The sequence below is a fragment of the Meles meles genome, chromosome 3 (assembly GCF_922984935.1).
Source record: "Meles meles chromosome 3, mMelMel3.1 paternal haplotype, whole genome shotgun sequence".
Lineage (NCBI taxonomy): Eukaryota > Metazoa > Chordata > Mammalia > Carnivora > Mustelidae > Meles > Meles meles.
The window spans coordinates 16894249-16911744 of record NC_060068.1 but is presented as its reverse complement, the minus strand read 5'-3'; the positions used below and the strand labels follow the sequence as shown (position 1 = coordinate 16911744).

At 42.5% G+C, this 17496-nt stretch overlaps 1 pseudogene; it reads right to left on the bottom strand.

Annotated features, from left to right (window-relative positions):
* Window positions 1-15116: 15116 nt before the first annotated feature.
* Window positions 15117-16073, bottom strand: LOC123938441 (annotated as a pseudogene).
* Between the last annotated feature and the right edge of the window lie 1423 nt (window positions 16074-17496).

Below are 17496 nucleotides of genomic sequence, written 5' to 3'. Positions count from 1 at the left end.
CCCAGCAGAAGGGCAGGAGTGGATTTTGGGAGTCCTGGGCTCTCCTTGCCATGACCAGGAGTGCTTGATTCCTGTCTGGGCTTCTCTTCCCTCCTTTGTAAGATTAGACTATGCCAACCAGAATTCTTTCAGGTGAAAGTGACAGAAACTCTAGTAATTTGAACTGAAGCTTTATCTTGGCCTACAGATGAGCTTCTTTAGGCAGTGAGAAGCTTGACAGGCAGCCTTTGTAGGCTTACTAGTCTCAGGTTAGGACTCTAGCAAAAAGGAGGCTATCCTCTCTAAGTAGTCACATCTGAATTTCCAAGGAATGTTCTAGATGACCTGTCCTAGCTCACAGCTTTACTCCTGGCCCTGTGGCCAAGGGGTGGGATTCAGTGGCTGATTTTCTTTTTTTTTTTTTTTTTCATTCTTTTTTTTTTTTTTTGGCAGAAGAAGGTAGGGAACTGGGACGCTAGGCAGACAATAGCTATTAATGTCTGGCAAGGAGAAGGAATAATCCTTGTAAATTCCAAAATAAGCCAAAACATGTTTGCCTGTTTCACCAGCTTCCACCCAGCAACCCCCAGTTTGTTTTGTGAGATTAAGAGTCATTTATGGTTTGTCACCCTCCCAATCCCATCTTGTTTCATTTATTCTTCTCCTATCCCCCTAACCCATCAAAATCCTTGAGGAGAACGCAGGCAGCAACCTCTTTGACCTTAGCCACAGCAACATCTTCCTAGGAACATCAGCAAAGGCAAGGGAAGCAAGGGCAAAAATGAACTATTGGGATTTCATCAAGATCAAAAGCTTTTGCACAGCAAAGGAAACAGTTAACAAAACCAAAAGACAACTGACAGAATGGGAGAAGATATTTGCAAATGACATATCAGATAAAGGGCTAGTATCCAAAATCTATAAGGAACTTAGCAAACTCAACACCCAAAGAGCAAAGAATCCAATCAAGAAATGGGCAGAGGACATGAACAGACATTTCTGCAAAGAAGACATCCAGATGGCCAACAGATACATGAAAACGTGCTCCACATCACTCGGCATCAGGGAAATACAAATCAAAACCACAATGAGATATCACCTCACACCAGTCAGAATGGCTAAAATGAACAAGTCAGGAAATGACAGATGCTGGCGAGGATGTGGAGAAAGGGGAACCCTCCTCCACTGTTGGTGGGAATGCATGCTGGTGCAACCACTCTGGAAAACAGCATGGAGGTTCCTCAAAATGTTGAAAATAGAACTACCCTATGACCCAGCAATTGCACTACTGGGTATTTACCCTATAGATACAAATGTAGTGATCCGAAGGGGCACGTGTACCCGAATGTTTATAGCAGCAATGTCTACAATAGCCAAACTATGGAAAGAACCTAGATGTCCATCAACAGATGACTAGATAAAGAAGAAGTGGTATATATACACAATGGAATACTATGCAGCCATCAAAAGAAATGAAATCTTGCCATTTGCGATGACGTGGATGGAACTAGAGGGTATCATGCTTAGTGAAATAAGTCAATCGGAGAAAGACAACTATCATATGATCTCCCTGATATGAGGACATGGGGATTAGCGAATTTTTAAAGGGAACTGATGAAACCTGAAATGCCCTTGACTCTATCCATGCTGGGAACATTTTCAGGTTTAGATCCCTGAGACTAAAAAGGATTTCATGATGAGCACCAGTGGACAGGCCTGGGGTTTTAAGGCAGTAACTGAAGCACTTGTCCTTCCCCAGGAATGCTTTCCGTGCTCAGGGAAGTACAGGGAGGGGATTTTTCATCTACCCAGTGAGTTCCACTTGAATTTCATACCTTCAGGAGCAGGTATGCCAAGGGCTCCCCTGAGGTGTGTTCCTGTCACAGAAACACGCCAAGAGGCTTTAATGTCTTGAGCATAAACATGTGAAAAAGAGATGAAACTAAGTGTAGCATTTCCTTAAATGTGCTTAAATATCTCCTATGTCTAGATGCCTCCTGCTTCCCTTTCTTTTCCTCTTTTCCCCATATCCCTGTTCCTAATTGACTGGAGCATCTGACATAGATTGTGTGTGTTGGTTTTATATGTTTCTGTGATCATGGCTCTGACCTCATAACTGAGTTCATGGCACATAACTAAAAAACTGCTTTAACAAACTATTTCTATTTCTCTCTCTGATAGCAACACCAAAATATGTTTCTAACAAAGAAACAGGCTGACTTGATTTAAAAAAAAAATTAAAAAGTCTGATTCATTTCCTGATGTATGTTAGTCAACAACAAACCAAAAAGTTCATTTTGGAAATTATTATTGCTAATCATGTTTAATTATTGATTTTCTGCTGGAAACAACACATTGGTATTTTGTACCTCCAGCTATTATTTTCAGACTTGAATTTATACATAAGACCCCCCTGAAATTAAAATCTATTCAAAATTGGCAAATATTGCCTTCAACTACCAGCAACTTTTTTTTCTTTATCTTTCATTTATAAATTTATTTATTTTTTTCAGCATAACAGTATTCATTGTTTTTGCACAACACCCAGTGCTCCATGCAATACGTGCCCTCCCCATTACCCACCACCTGGTTCCCCCAACCTCCCACCCCGCTCCTTCAAAACCCTCAGGTTGTTTTTCAGAGTCCATAGTCTCTTATACTACCAGCAACTTTTAATTGTAAATCGAACTAAGTGGTTTTGATCATTCATCAAAATGCGATCTGTAACCTGGGAACAAAAATTTGTGAAAGTCTATCAGGAACCAGGAAGAGTGGGCGTTCCTGAGGGCAGGAGCTCAGTAGCTGTTCCTTCCCACTCAATCTCCAGCAAGTAGAACAGGTCAGTAAATAACTGTTTCTCCCCAATGAGAAAGAATTTCTATGCATCATATGTATGTATTTCATGCATTTATTTTTCTTTATTTGAACTGATACTGAAGGATGTGCAAGTGACAAAGCCAAGAACCAGAAAAGGGAGTCCCAAGGGAGGTGGCAGAGCCAGAAGGAGAAGCAGGACAGAGAGGATTTCACAGAGAAAAGAGCAATTGGAAAGTGACATCTCAGTTGGGGAAGCACTGAGAGTGGGGAGGGGTCTGGCAGGAAGCTGACAAAACTCCTGGAATTCCTTCTTAGGGAACAAATAGAGAGATCTGCTTAGAAAGAGTGCTACAACCTTCTCCCCGCAATATCCAAGCCCAACATCCCTGTTCCCAGCAGCACAGCGGGCCCCAGCTCAGCAAGAGCTCTGGATATGGAGGAGAGCAGCAGGCAACACAGAAACTTGGGCCCTGGGGCAGTTGGGGAGCTTCCTGAGAACCCACAATACAGGGACTCTGAGACCCTCCAGCACGGACCAGGGCCAGTTGCTCTCCAGGATGTGCCACTGAGCGGCATTGCCCAGGCTCTACACAGCTAGGCCTGTGGCCTGGAGGAGCTTGGTTGGTGTGAAGAGGACAACGTGGCTGACAATGTGAATGTGGACTGCAGTGAGTGTGCACAGCTGATGCCAAGGATTGCCAGGCACTGCTGGACAAGGAGTTTGCACATCGTCCTAGTGGGCCCCCAGGGGAAGGGGATGGAGGGAATGGGTTCATCACCCATTCCTTCTATCTCCTTCTTCCTGGTACGCCAGGTTCCCTGTACCTTTGCTGCCCAACCTCTTGCTCCTCTGCTAGGGTGCCAGCTTGCTGAGAGGAGCCCAATCATTCCAGGAACAGGTAAGTTCTCAGGTGTGGACTCCCAGGGGTCCTGAATGAACCTCAGGACATCAGACTGGCTGGCAGAAGACATTTGTCTTTTATTTAATATCAGGCATGTATCTCCCCTGTGTCCACTTCTCCCCATAGGGCTAGCTGTCATGTGTGGCAGGACAGGTGTCCTGCAGACAACCAGTAGTAACTCATCTCCCCACCCCCAGTTCCTACCTGGTCCAGCTGACCAATTTATGACCAGTGCCCAAGCTGAGCAGAGGAAGTGCTCAATGGTTGGTGGGGGTGGATCTCCCCAGTATCTGAGGGGTTTAACCAGCTCATCCCTCACACCAGGACCTTCACAGGGATGTATTAGCTAAATCCTCTCTTCCTGTCCTCTTGGGGAGATGGTAAAGGCAGGAAGCCAGAGGACCTGAGTACACCTGGGCCAGCACCACAGTTACCTGCCTGTTTGGTGTGAGCATTTAATAGGATTGGGAGAACTCTATTGGGGTCATCCTCTTCATTTTACAGTCTCTAGTCATTGATTAAAGTTCATAGAATGTGCTTCACCTTATCTATGCCTTTATCCACTTACATTATAACTCTGTATATAACTTCAGGTGAAAACGGAATAAAAGGAAGGTCTGGTGATCATTACTGCTGAGACTACTAACTGTCATAACCAGATGCAGTCATGAGTGAGTACAGGAAACAGAGCCACTTCCATGGACTCACATTTCAGAGCTGTTTGGTCTCCACTAAGTTTGTCACTGTCTTCTGGTTGTAGCTGTTGTAGAAAGGGCTGGGGGCAAGCTCCAGTTTCAGTCCTTAGCTGAAATAAGTGGTGTGGGGCATCCGCTGGTGTTTTCTGCTTCCTTCTTTTAACTTAAAATAGGGAAAAGTGGCAAAAAAGGAGTGGTGGTTGGAGTTTGTTCATGGGTATTGGTAATACAGACTATGAATGCTTTTGGCCCTCCACCAGATGCTAAAAATGCCAACTTTCCTTCCTCCTCCTGGTACCCTAGAATCCAAAGAGCTGAAAGAGGAAAGATCTCTGGAGAATCCAAATGGATTGGATTCTGCTCCACTAGGTGGAGTGTAAGGGTTAAGTAGGAAAGATGAGCTTAAAACTTCCTTATCTTCTTTCTCCATTCATGTGTTTCTGGATATCTGAGTACTTTATATACTTTGACAATTGTGGACACTTCTCCTATAAAAATTAACCCTTATGTTTCTATCCTTTGGATAAATACATAGTAGAGCTGGTGTTGGGTCATAGAATAGTTCTACTTTCCTTTAAGTTTTATTTTATTTATGTGAGAAAGACACTATGAGTGAGGAAGGGAAAGAGGGAGACTCACACTCATGGCTGAGCAGGGAGCTCATGCTGGTGCTTGATCTGGGATCATGACCTGAGCCAAAGACAGGTGGTAACTGACTGAACCATCTAGAAGCCTGAGTATGTATATTTTTGACTTTATGAGCAACCTTCATACTGTTTCCAGATTTGCTGTACCACCTGGCATTCCCACCCACACTGAAAGAAGGTTCCCCTTTCTTTTCATCCTCAACATCAAATGTTCTTTCCTGTCTTGTTAATTTTAGCCAATCTGACCGGTGTGAGGTACTCTCAAATCATGGTTTTGATTTGTATTTCCCTGGTGCTGAGGGATGTTGAACATTTTCTCATGTGTTTGTTGGTCTTTTGTTTATACACAATGGAATATTACTACACCCTCAAAAAGGATATCATGACATTACAAACCATATGGATGGGGGCTCCTGGGTGGCTTAGTGAGTTAAAGTCTCTACCTTCGGCTCAGGTCATGATCCCAGGGCCCTGGGAGCGAGCCCCACATCATGCTCTCTGCTCAGCGGAAAGCCTGCTTCCACCTCTCTCTCTGCTGCTGTTCTGCCTACTTCTGATTTCTCTCTCTGTCAAATAAATAAATAAAATCTTTAAAAAAAACAGGGATGGAAATAGAGGTGTTATGGTAGGTAAGATAAGTCAGTCAGGGAAAGATAAATACCGTATGATTTTAGTCATATGTGGAATTTAATAAATAAAAGGTTAGCACAAGGTAAGGGAAGGAAAAATTAAAAAAAAAAGGAAATCAGAGAGGGAGGAAAACCATAAGAGACTCTTAACTGTCAGGAACAAACTGAGGGTGTTGGAGGGGATGTTATTGGGGAATAACTGAGTGACAAGCATTAAGGAGGGATGTAATGAGCAATAGGTGTTATGTGCAAATTTTGAATCACTGAGCTCTACCTCTGAAACTAATAATGCTGGATATGTTAATTAAAATTAATTCAAATAAATACAGTTGATTTAAAAACTCTGCTGCTGAGTTTTCTTTAAAATTTGAGGTACATAGGGGAACTTGTAATGCCAGTAGTTCTTGAGGTTGTAAATGATAGCATGTTGTGAGAATATATTGCTCTACCTTGACATTGGGCTCTCAATCTGTTTTCTAAAGAAGGATACTGGTTTGAAGGTGATCTTGTGAAGATATAATGAAGAAATTTGAAGAACTGCCTTAATTTTCACTTTAGGGAGAAATAAGTGTATTTTTAAGTTCATGGGGTGAATCTGAGGTGAGCCCTACCACTTATGTATTTCATTGCAATAGTTGTGTGAATTGTAACTTAAATTACACTTAAATTCATCTTTACTTTTGCTAAGAAAATTGTTTTGTATAGCAAATGATGTACTGTGTATGTTCATATCTTCCTAGGCAAACCATTAAAAACTTGAAGTATCATTGCTTTTAGGAGATAAAGCACAGAAAGCAAACCAACATAATGATGTGACAAAGAACTAGTAAGTGGGATTGGAGACTACAACAATATTCACTACAATGCCAGCCAAGTGAAGCAGACAGTGGTTGTTGTGAACTGACCAGAAGAGAAAACAAAAAGTGTTGGGTATTGGACTGAGTCTTGAGGTGTGGATATTGCACAGATTAGCTGGGAAAAAGAAGAGACAGGGCAGCCTAGGTCGGAGAGGAGGCTTTCATGCCTTTCAAGGAATGATTATGATTTGTTTAGAGCAAAGGAGGATTATATACACTGTTAGATTGAAACATGCAGTCATACATGCTATACCACCAGGCCCTCCCCTTCCAGTTTGGAAAATTGCTGCTCTTAAATCAATGCAAACTGCTCTTAAATCAATGAAACTCAGGGAACACTCCACAGAGGAGTACAGAACCAGAGTCCTTTCCTTTGACTTCCACTTTTCATGATTCACCTACAAGTGCATGTGCAAAAGCGATTACTTCAGGTGGCAGAGACGACATTTTGCCAATTGCAGTTTATTCAGTTATTTTAAAAATTGATATATAATTAACATGAAACATTCTATTTCTTTCAGGTGTATATCAGAGTGATATATGTATATATTGTGAAATGATCACCACTTACTTCTGGATAACAGATCTCCCAGAGTTACATGTTTCATTGTGATAAGAAATTTAAGATCTTTTGTTATAGAACCATTCAAATATGCAATACAATGTACATTATACAATCAAATATGATTAACTATAGTCATCATTAACGATGGTTCTCATGAAACCAGTTTTAACCATTTTCACAACTTACATTCTGTCTTCAAGTCACGTATATTTGTTAAGTGAAGAAGCAAGTCCTTGGTTCTATTTTCATTGAGAATAATTTTCCCTGTGGTCATAGCTTTTTACCATCAATGACAATAACTCTTTGATACATAATATGGTCCTTGACAAGTGGTTAAGGGTCTATTCAGCTGATATTGGCAGGGGTGAGTCTCTGTGGGATCAGGCAGCTGCTAAGCAGGGAGTCCCGGGGGTGATGAAAACTCAAGAAGGAAATCATGCTGATTGTGAAGGAGGATTTGCAGCTGGAAATCCCAAGGGTTCTTACTGTGAAAAAGAGGGTGCTCTGAGAACCACTGCTGGAGAGGCTGTGAGTCTGAGCAAGGAAGCAGAAGGAGCCTGTACTCTTTGGTAATGTTTTTTTGTTTTTTTCTGGACTGATAATAAATCCTTGGTATGTTTTCACAGTTGGAAATTATGAAGTGAGCAAAGTAAGAGTATGTTCACTCATTCCATAGGCATTAATTTAATAGTGTCTCCCTTGGTCAAGAATTTCCTATGGTGTGGGATGTAAGGGATAAGACAAGGAACCAGATGCTGAAATGCTAGTTCAGCCCACAGGAACCTCACACTTGGGACACAGATTCAAACTGGAGACTTGTCAGTATCCCATTATAGAAGATGTAGTGGTTTATCCATGTATTTTTCCATGTTACTCAGCTTTGAGTACCTGTTGCATGCCAGGCTTTGGCATTGAGAGCTCAGTACTTTTAGTCTATGAAAATGCCCAGAATTAGTAGTCTGGGAGACAATGGTCAGTGTTGCTGAGTAGGCCCTTAGACTCTGAAAGAGAGGCATGAAAATATGATTGCCTATGCTGACAAGGGAATGATTGTGCTTCCAAAGGTTAGTGTGAATAAGAATATCTTAGTCAAGTCCATAATTGGGAAGCATTATGGTTCTACACGGGTGGCATCTAGATGACCAATGGAGGGAGTCATACAGTTCAGGGATGACTTAGACTCATGCAGTTCTAATCACTTTCACCAGGAAGATACTTAACTTCTTCCAGACATGTGGTGTTACAGAAATGTTATATTTTAAGCAGCACCTTGTATGGATGACTGTTGTCTTCAGTGTTGTGCAATTTTCATGTTGTTTCTGTAACCAGTCTTGGCTAATGACACAAAATAAGAAAGATCGTTTTTGTTGTTGTTTGCTTGTTTCTTTTGTGTTTTGTTTGTTTGTTTGTTTTTCATTTTGAAAAAAAATAACAAAGAACCAATTATACCCTCCTTGGTGAAATTTCTCACTGAGTGTTATATCACAAATGAAGCGACAGTTCACCAATGCATATGTGCTTCTGAATGAGCATTAAAAATTTCTCCAAATTTCCCCCAGACTATATTGATAAGTATGTCAGTCAATAACATACACACAATAAAGGAAATAACTTATAAATCATTTTGAGAATTTATTTAGTTCATCTGTCCAGGTGCCTGCTTGCCTTATCAGACAGCTAAGTTGTTGGTCTCCAGTTTCAAAGGCCAATGATGAGGCCACTATCAAGGTGTCTGGTTGGCCGACGCACAGACATGATTTGTTGGTCTTGAGTTTGAAGGGCAGACAGTGATCCTGCTTTCCAAGTGCTCAGAGATCTGTTCTATGTTTCAAGGTCTAAGGACACATGGTAAGCCTGCTGTGAAGGTGCCTCTTTGGCCTAATAGAGAGTAGAGTTATGCACTTTGTGAAAAACTGGTCCCAGTGAGTCTTTGACCTAGACCTGATATACTTTGTTGGTCTCTAGTTGTACAACACATGATGAATCATTTGTCCAGGTACCTCCTTGGCCCAGGATAGAGATGAGTTTTTGGTTTCTGAGTCCAGGGGCACATAATGATCTCACTCTCCAGGTGCCTACTTGGCTGAGTACAGAACTGAGTTACTATTGATATCAAAATACAAGTGGTAAGCCTGCTGTATAGTTGTCCTCTTGACCTATCACAGAGCTGTCTTATCAGTGCCCAGATGTAAGGGTACATGGTGAACCTTCTATACAAGTTCCTATTTGGCCTACAAGAGAGATGATTTGTTGGTCTCTATGTCAATAGGCGATTGGTGAGCTGGTTCATCAAGTGCCATTTTGGCCCAGCCCAAGGCTCTTTCTTGGTCTCCATGTCCAAGGGTATATGTTGATGCTGCTGTTCAGGTTAATCGTTTTCCCAGTACTGACCTGGGATGCAGGATTGATAGATTCTTGGCACTTGGCAAGCTTGGTGTTCTCTAGACATACTTGCTTTGTGCTGCCTGGATTGGCAAGGTGTGTTATGAGGATTCCTTGTCCAACCAGTGTCTGTATGACTCATCTGCCCAGTTTCAAATGCATTCAGAAGGTTTCCACTCACAGAGTTCCTGGTGGGTTCTCTGTTCTGGGGTCTGAATTTGCCTGTGGTATACTGTGTTCAAGTGTGTGTGGTCTGTAGGCTCCTGGTTGGCCAGCAGTCTGTGGAATTAGTGTGTCCACTGCTAAGCTGGGTCAGACTGCTTGTGGTCTGAGGACATGTGTTCCAAGGACTCATACTATGTCTAGAGATGTGGTGATTCCTTCTCCCAATACATGTTTCATGAAATTTCCTCTCTTCCTTTTGTCTGGAGACATTGTGAACATCAGGATGGCCAGATGCTTAGAGCATTCATGTTCCCTGTGCTGAGCTGTGTTTGAGGGCTCTGGAATAATAGTAGGCCCAGTGTTCCCTCAGGACATGGACTCAGCTTTCCTGTGCTGAACCCAGATTTGATCCCAGAGATGTGGAACCCAGCTGAAAATCTACAGTACTCTGATTTACAGTGCCCCAATCCCATATACAAAGTGGAATGTGTCCCTGAGAAGATGGGCCATCCACACAATGGGAAATGGGTCCAGGAGTTACTGGGTACTTCTTTGAGGACTCTCAGGACCACAGAGGGGCACAAACATAAACACAAACATGAAGGTGGTGTGAGAGTGTTGGTGGGAGGCCCAAGGAAGGAGGAATGGGCAGGGTGCTTGCCATGAACAGAGGAAGAGAACAGGGCAGAGAAAGCGAGGAAGAGTTATGGCTAAAACACTATCTCCCTCCTCAGTGCAACCTGGGCTGCAGATGTCCTTTTATAACAGCCCTGGTACATCACAGTGTCTTCTTATGATGTCAAAAACATTCCCTATCCAATCTCCAGGGCACTTTCATGTTGGCCTTATTTGGGTGGCCAATCACCAGGCAGTTTGGATGGCTGATGACTGAAGGATTTCTTAGTGACCCTCATGACATCATTTCCTGGAAACCACGTTTTAAAGGAAACCAGGTAAACTTTCCTTCAAGTTGAAAAATTCATATGATAGGGAGATCATGGAGACCCTGAAAGACTCAAACAGTACAAAGTTAAATGTGTCACTCATTGTCATCATTCGCTAAAACACTAACACCGATGTTAATGAGGACATGGGCAATTAGACCCCATGAAAAGGTCACATAAACATCATAGAAAGATCACAGTTGTGGGGTAAGTCAGACAACATAGCACTAGAGCAAGTGCTACCCTCAACTCATCCATCACAGCTTAAATGTAAGTGGAGAAAATGGTAGGCGTTATGTTTCACACATCTTCCCACAATAAACCTAAACCTAGAAAGGACAAATCTGTGTCACAAGTCATGATCTCCTTGCCTAAACGACATTCAGCTCTCCTAGAAGGGGGCAACAAAATCTAGCCTGTCCCCAGGTTCACAGCCTTAGTGTGCAGCATCCAGTCAGAAAGTTCTGGGAGAGGAGTTAAGATTGTCTCTTTCCTCAAATACAATTACATGCTTATCAGACTATTCTTAACTCCCAAGAAATCAATCAAAGATGTTATAAAACAAATTCCACAAGGCTATAAGTAAAAAAGCGACCACCATTTGGAAGGGAAGAGGTGTGGAGAGTTGATTCAGGTCTGATATAGTTGAGGACACAGTCGAGGAGAGAGAGTCTACTTGGAGAGTCTGCCACAAAGTATTATAACCATTGGGCTGCAAAATCAGAAATTTTTAAAGTCTGGATAAAGAAGATAATGTTATATGCATATAATGGAATATAACTCAGCCATCAAGAGAATGATATCTTACCATTCACAATGGTACCTAAAGACTATTATGCTAAGTGAAATAAGTTGATGAAAGACAAATGCTATAGGATTTCACTCATATGTGGAATTTAAGAAACAAAACCGATGGCAATAGGGAAAGGGAGGGGAAAAATAAGATGAAATCAGAAAGGGAAGAAATACCATGACAGACTCTTAACTAGGGAACAAATGGGGTTGTGAGAAGGGAAGTGGGTGGAGGATGGGGTAACTAAGGATAGGCATTAAGGAGGGCACTTGATTGAATGAGCACTGGGTATTCTATGCAACTGATGCATCACAAAATTCTAACCCTAAAATTAAAAAAAAAAAAGTCTTCAGGACCCTTCCATATTTGCGTGGTGCCAGTGGGGACTGGCACCAGAGGAAGGTCCCATTAACTACTTATAACTTTTTCTTATTACTTATTAATTAATTATTGCTTATTGAAACAGTGAGCACAGATTTTAATCTAATATATAATCTTCTTAAAAATTAGTAGAAAGTATATATGTATGTATACATATATATACATAACAGAATTGGGTTTGTCTGAGAGTCATGAGGACCCAAATGCAATTCAGATGGAACTGGCCTCACTCAGCCTGTCTTGGGGCTGCAGGTAACACTAGTCACTTGGGGAGACTCTGCCCTTCACTTCTGTGACAAATTTACTTCCAGTTCTTTCTTTGTTGATTTCCGTTTCAGTTTCCTTTGACAGCTTTTTCCTGTGTATCCCTTTGGTTGGTGTTCAGTCCTAAACCACATGATCTTCTTCTCTCACAGGTAAGCCCAGTTATCCCTCCCCCTGTTCAGAGTGCAAATTTCTGCTCCTTAATCGTCTCTACTCTGAGCTTCAGAGCCTATGTATCTGGTCTGGGAGGAGACTGCTCCATCTGTGCTTTTTTTTTTTTTTTTTTTTTTTTGCTTATTTTCAGCATAACAGTGTTCATTGTTTTTGCACCACACCCAGTGCTCCATGCAGTACGTGCCCTCCCTATTACCCACCACGTGGTTCCTCAACCTCCCACCGCACCCCCCCCCCCGCCCCTTCAAAACCCTCTGGTTGTTTTTCAGAGTCCATAGTCTCTCATGGTTCATCTCCCCTTCCAGTTTCCCTCAACTCTCTCTCCTCTCTATCTCCCCATGTCCTCCGTGTTCTTTTTCTTTTTTTTTTTAATATTTTATTTATTTGACAGAGAGAAATCACAACTAGGCAGAGAGGCAGGCAGAGAGAGAGGAGGAAGCAGGCTCCCCGCGGAGCAGAGAGCCTGATGTGGGGCTCAATCCCAGGACCCTGGGATCATGACCTGAGCCGAAGGCAGAGGCTTTAACCCACTGAGCCACCCAGGTGCCCCGTCCTCCGTGTTCTTTGTTATGCTCCACAAATAAGTGAAACCATATGATACTTGACTCTCTCTGCTTGACTTATTTCGCTCAGCATAATCTCTTCCAGTCCCATCCATGTTGCTACAAAAGTTGGGTATTCATCCTTTCTGATGGAGGCATAATACTCCATTGTGTATATGTACCACATCTTCCTATCCATTCATCCGTTGAAGGGCATCTTGGTTCTTTCCACAGTTTGGCGACCGTGGCCATTGCTGCAATAAACATTGGGGTACAGATGGCCCTTCTTTTCACTACATCCGTATCTTTGGGGTAAATACCCAGCAGTGCAATTGCAGGGTCATAGGGAAGCTAACATTGAGATACCACCTGACACCAGTTAGAATGGCCAAAATTAGCAAGACAAGAAACAACGTGTGTTGGAAAGGATGTGGAGAAAGGGGAACCCTCTTACACTGTTGGTGGAAATGCAAGTTAGTGCAGCCACTTTGAAGAACAGTGTGGAGATTCCTCTACAAATTAAGAATAGAGCTTCCCTATGACCCTGCAATTGCAACTGTGCTTTTTGGACAGAGAGTGAGAGATCACAAGTAGGAAGAAAGGCAGGCAGGGGGGAGGGAGAACCAGGCCCCTGCTGAGCAGAGAGCCAGATGTGGGACTTGATTCCAGGACCCTGAGATCACGAACTGAGCCAAAGACAGAGGCTTAAACCACTCAGCTACCCAGGCACCACTGATTCATTTTTTTTTTTTAATTGAAGCATAGTTGACATGAAATAGTATATTAGCTTCATATGTACATTATACGATTGAACACTTTTTTCCTTATTCTGTGTTGACCAGAAGTGTAGCTACCATTCTTTGCCAGAGACAATATTCCAATAACATTGACCATATCTCCTATGCTGTGCCTTTTATACCACGTGTCCATTCCATAATGGGAAGCCTGTGTTTCCCACTCCCCTTCACCCATTTCTCCCATGCCCCACTCTCTTCTCCTCTGAGAACTCCTTTAGCAGATCAGTTTGTTCTTTATATTTATACGTCTGATTCTGCTTTTTGTTTTGTTTTGTTTTTCATTTGTTTTGCTTTTCAGATTCCACATTGGAGTGAAATCCTATGGTATTTGTTTTTCTCTGTCTAACCAATTTCTGTTAAATTTATACCCTCTGTGTCCATCCATGTTCCAAATGGCAAGATGTCATCATTTTTGGGCTTAGTTATTTTCATATATCTATATCTATCTATCTTCACCTATTCTTTATCCATTCATCTATTTGTTGTAATATATCACCTGCTCTTCATCCATTCATCTATTTGTTGTAGACAGTAGGAGTTATATTAATTTTTCAATCTGGCAAAAAACCCAAAAAGAAAAAATACCACATTATACTCATATCTATGTACAGTGTGGACATATTCAGAGGACTGACATTAGGAAACCTTATTTCTCTTCAACCCCATGAGAAGTGCATATGCCATAATAACACTTTTCAATAACAACCCATTAGCAGGCATACAGACATCATGATTTTACATTTCAATACATGAGAAAAAAGACATACTCCCAGCACTGTCTTTCCTCAAAACTTCTGCCTGTTTCCCACTCTAATAGAGCAGGTCTTCACACGTGCTTTGGATACTTCATCATTTAAACTACAACAGTGGCTATATTAGAAGTCCTGTCCTTTCCATGTCCAAACTTAAATGAGGAAGTAGAAATTATAATAACAAACAATGGCTTATCAATGCGTATAGTTAAGTTTACCTGCAAAGATGTGTAAAATATTGCATGAAAGTAAAAATTAACAAGGCTATCATAAAGCAGTCTTCTTTACATTACAGATCATAACAGACACTTAACACTGTCGTTAAGTTTTACAAATGAATTATTTATATTCAAATTACAGCAGTTCCCCAAATCTAAGGAAAAGAAAATGGGTTGAGAAAGTTTCAAAGACTTTCACACCCAAGCCCTGTGTCCTCCAGCTGCCACTGGCCACAGTGATGACATACCCTGTGTGTTGTTATAAGACACAATGTCCAAATAAGCCATGTTCTACTTTTATCTAATATTACCTGTTACAGACCAGTGAATTCTTTGAGATGAAAAACAATCAAAAAATTCAGGATACAGAGCACTTTGACAACATACAATATCTGAAATTGTTCAAAGCTCTGAAAACAGTCTTTTAATGGAAAACTGAATCTTTTTATGCTCAGTTTCAACCTTGCTGGGAAAAAAAAAATAACCATGACTAATCCCTGATACACATTGTTAACCATTTGTCTGTCTTCTGTCTTGGTCAGTGTTCATGATCTAGAGCCAGACCCAGAATATTTCTCCACATTTTCTCCAAGGGCTTCTTCAGGCACAGTGGTCATTCTGCTTCTCTCTCCTTCTGTCTGGCCCCTGTGGACATGAGTATCAGGACTTGCCTATTATCTGGCAGGGAAATCACACCCATGAGCTCTCTGTTTCAGTTGTGACCAGCAGCCCACAGATATCAGCCCACAGTAATCAGCCCAGGATCCACAGCTTACTACACTTCATGACACCCTCAAGACACTGTAAGTAGTGCTAAGGGCCTGGGTCACTGTGATATCTAGGTTTCTCTATGTTTTCTCAGCAACAAGGTTACTTTACATCAGACTTGGAATAAATGTCTACAGCTTCTCCTGACTCATGCACCACAGTGAAGGTTGGCAACCTTCTTTCTAAAAAGATGTTCAAGGCTTTCCTGATGGAAGTGTTCTGGTGGATGAAGGGATATAGAGGTGGGTCCCAAAATCAAGGGCATCTGGGTTCTGCTTCATGAAGGTAGACTTTGGTATATCAGACATAAAATGCTGGGAAACTTCAGTATTCTTTTGAGGGTAAGTATATAAAATGCATTCCCACTGATAGAATAACTGGCAAGGCATGGATTTTTTTTTTTTTAATCAGCAAGTGTACATCATAGAAAAGGCTTGGATCTGGAGCTATGTTAACTAAAGGCTTATGTATTTTGGGGGGCTAAGACTCCCTCCATGTTTCAATGTTATGTGCTTCTAATTCATAGATCTGTAGAAGGGGCAACTTATACTATCTCTGTGGTGTATTTATAAATGATGAAATCTCAGCATTTCTACAAAACTTTGTTTTGTACTCTCCTGCAATGGTGCTGCTGGAACAACATTGGATGCTAAGGCAAAGATGGCTCTCTAATTGGTAGTATCAGAGACAGCAAGTTTTCAAGGGGTTGGAATGGTGCAGTGATCCTTGTGTGACCTTGCGAAGTTCATGAAAACCAATTTTCTGAATCTTGTTCTTCTTCCAACTGAAATTTCTCCCACATGCTGAATTTGTGATCCAGGGCTGCAGTCTGCTGCTACCAAGAAGGAGGAGGACCAGGATCTGCCAGTACTTCTAGGCTCTTCTCTGCCCAGAGGTGTGTGGGAATCAGGGTCTGGGTGGGGGCTTTCTGGGGGTGTGGGTGGAGTGCAGAGCCACGGGGTGGTGGGAAGTTTGTGGGAGTGCTCTGGAGTGTGTGAGCATAGAGGTGCCAGAGAGGCCTTGGAGTGCATAGGCACCAGGTTATGGGCTGTGACTTTCTGGGAGGTGAAGGTGGGACTTTTGGCTAGGCAAGCGGGGAAGTGGTTGGCTGAAAGGCAGCCCTTATGCAAAAATCTCTGGGAGATACCTGGGTTGTTAACATAGCTTGGCTAGTGTAAGTCATGCTACAAGAAACATAGGGTCTTCACACTGAAGACATCCCGGCAGATTGGGTGAAGCTAAGAGCTAACTGCTGTCACAGGGCTCTTTTTGCAGAGGGTGGCTGGAGTGGAGATGTATCAGGTGCTGAGGTTTTCTGGGATTGTCTTCATGGGGTGGGGTAGCCTGGCAGTACATCTGTAACTGCAGTGGGCATGGGCAGGAATGTCCCAAGGCTCTCTGAAGAGAGGAGGCTTTGGGAGATAGCTATAGCTGGGGTGGATTTAGGATGGCAGTTGTTCTCTGTGCACAGTACCCACTAGCAAGATGGCTGAAACTCAAGTGGATGAAAACTGGGATATCTTCAGCACTCTGAGTGTCCTGACAGAGTGTGAGCTATGGGATCCTGGGATTTCCACATAGGGTACTCCTTTTCAAGGCATCTGGAGGTCAAACATGACCCAGGATGTCACATACCCATATAACTAAGGGTGACCCATGCAAGATGGGAGCAGACCTGGAGTGTTCTTGGATGCTTAGCAACTGTGCCAACTCAGTATGATGTCTGGAGCTCTAGTGAATGCTGACAAGGAGCATCCCAGTGTGTGCCATGCTGGAGCTGCTTCTTGGCACAGCTGGGTTTGAGTGGGCTGGGGACCCTGGGATCAACGAGGTGGTACACCAGCGAGGATGCTCAGACCTTGCTTCTGTACATACTATCAAAGTGGAGCAGAATTTGAGCTTGCCTGTGACTTGACACAGAAGGAGATCCAACACCCCTCCTTCCCCATTGTGTTGGGGGGGGAGCTCTCAGGGAAGATCCTTCACATTCTAGTTGCTCTCTGAACTGTAGCTTGTTTTCTGTGTGCCAGTGCAGACACATTAGCTTACAGCCCACAGAACTATCCCTTCCACTGCAGTTGGCAGGCTGCTGAGGGGTGATTCCTGTGTTATGATGTCTCTGTCTCTGTTTTCTGCTGTGCAGAAGCTGTTCAGGCTGTTCTCGGTTCTTCTTCACGAGGATCTATAAATAGGTGTAGATTTGGTGTGTCTCTCGAGGAGGTGGG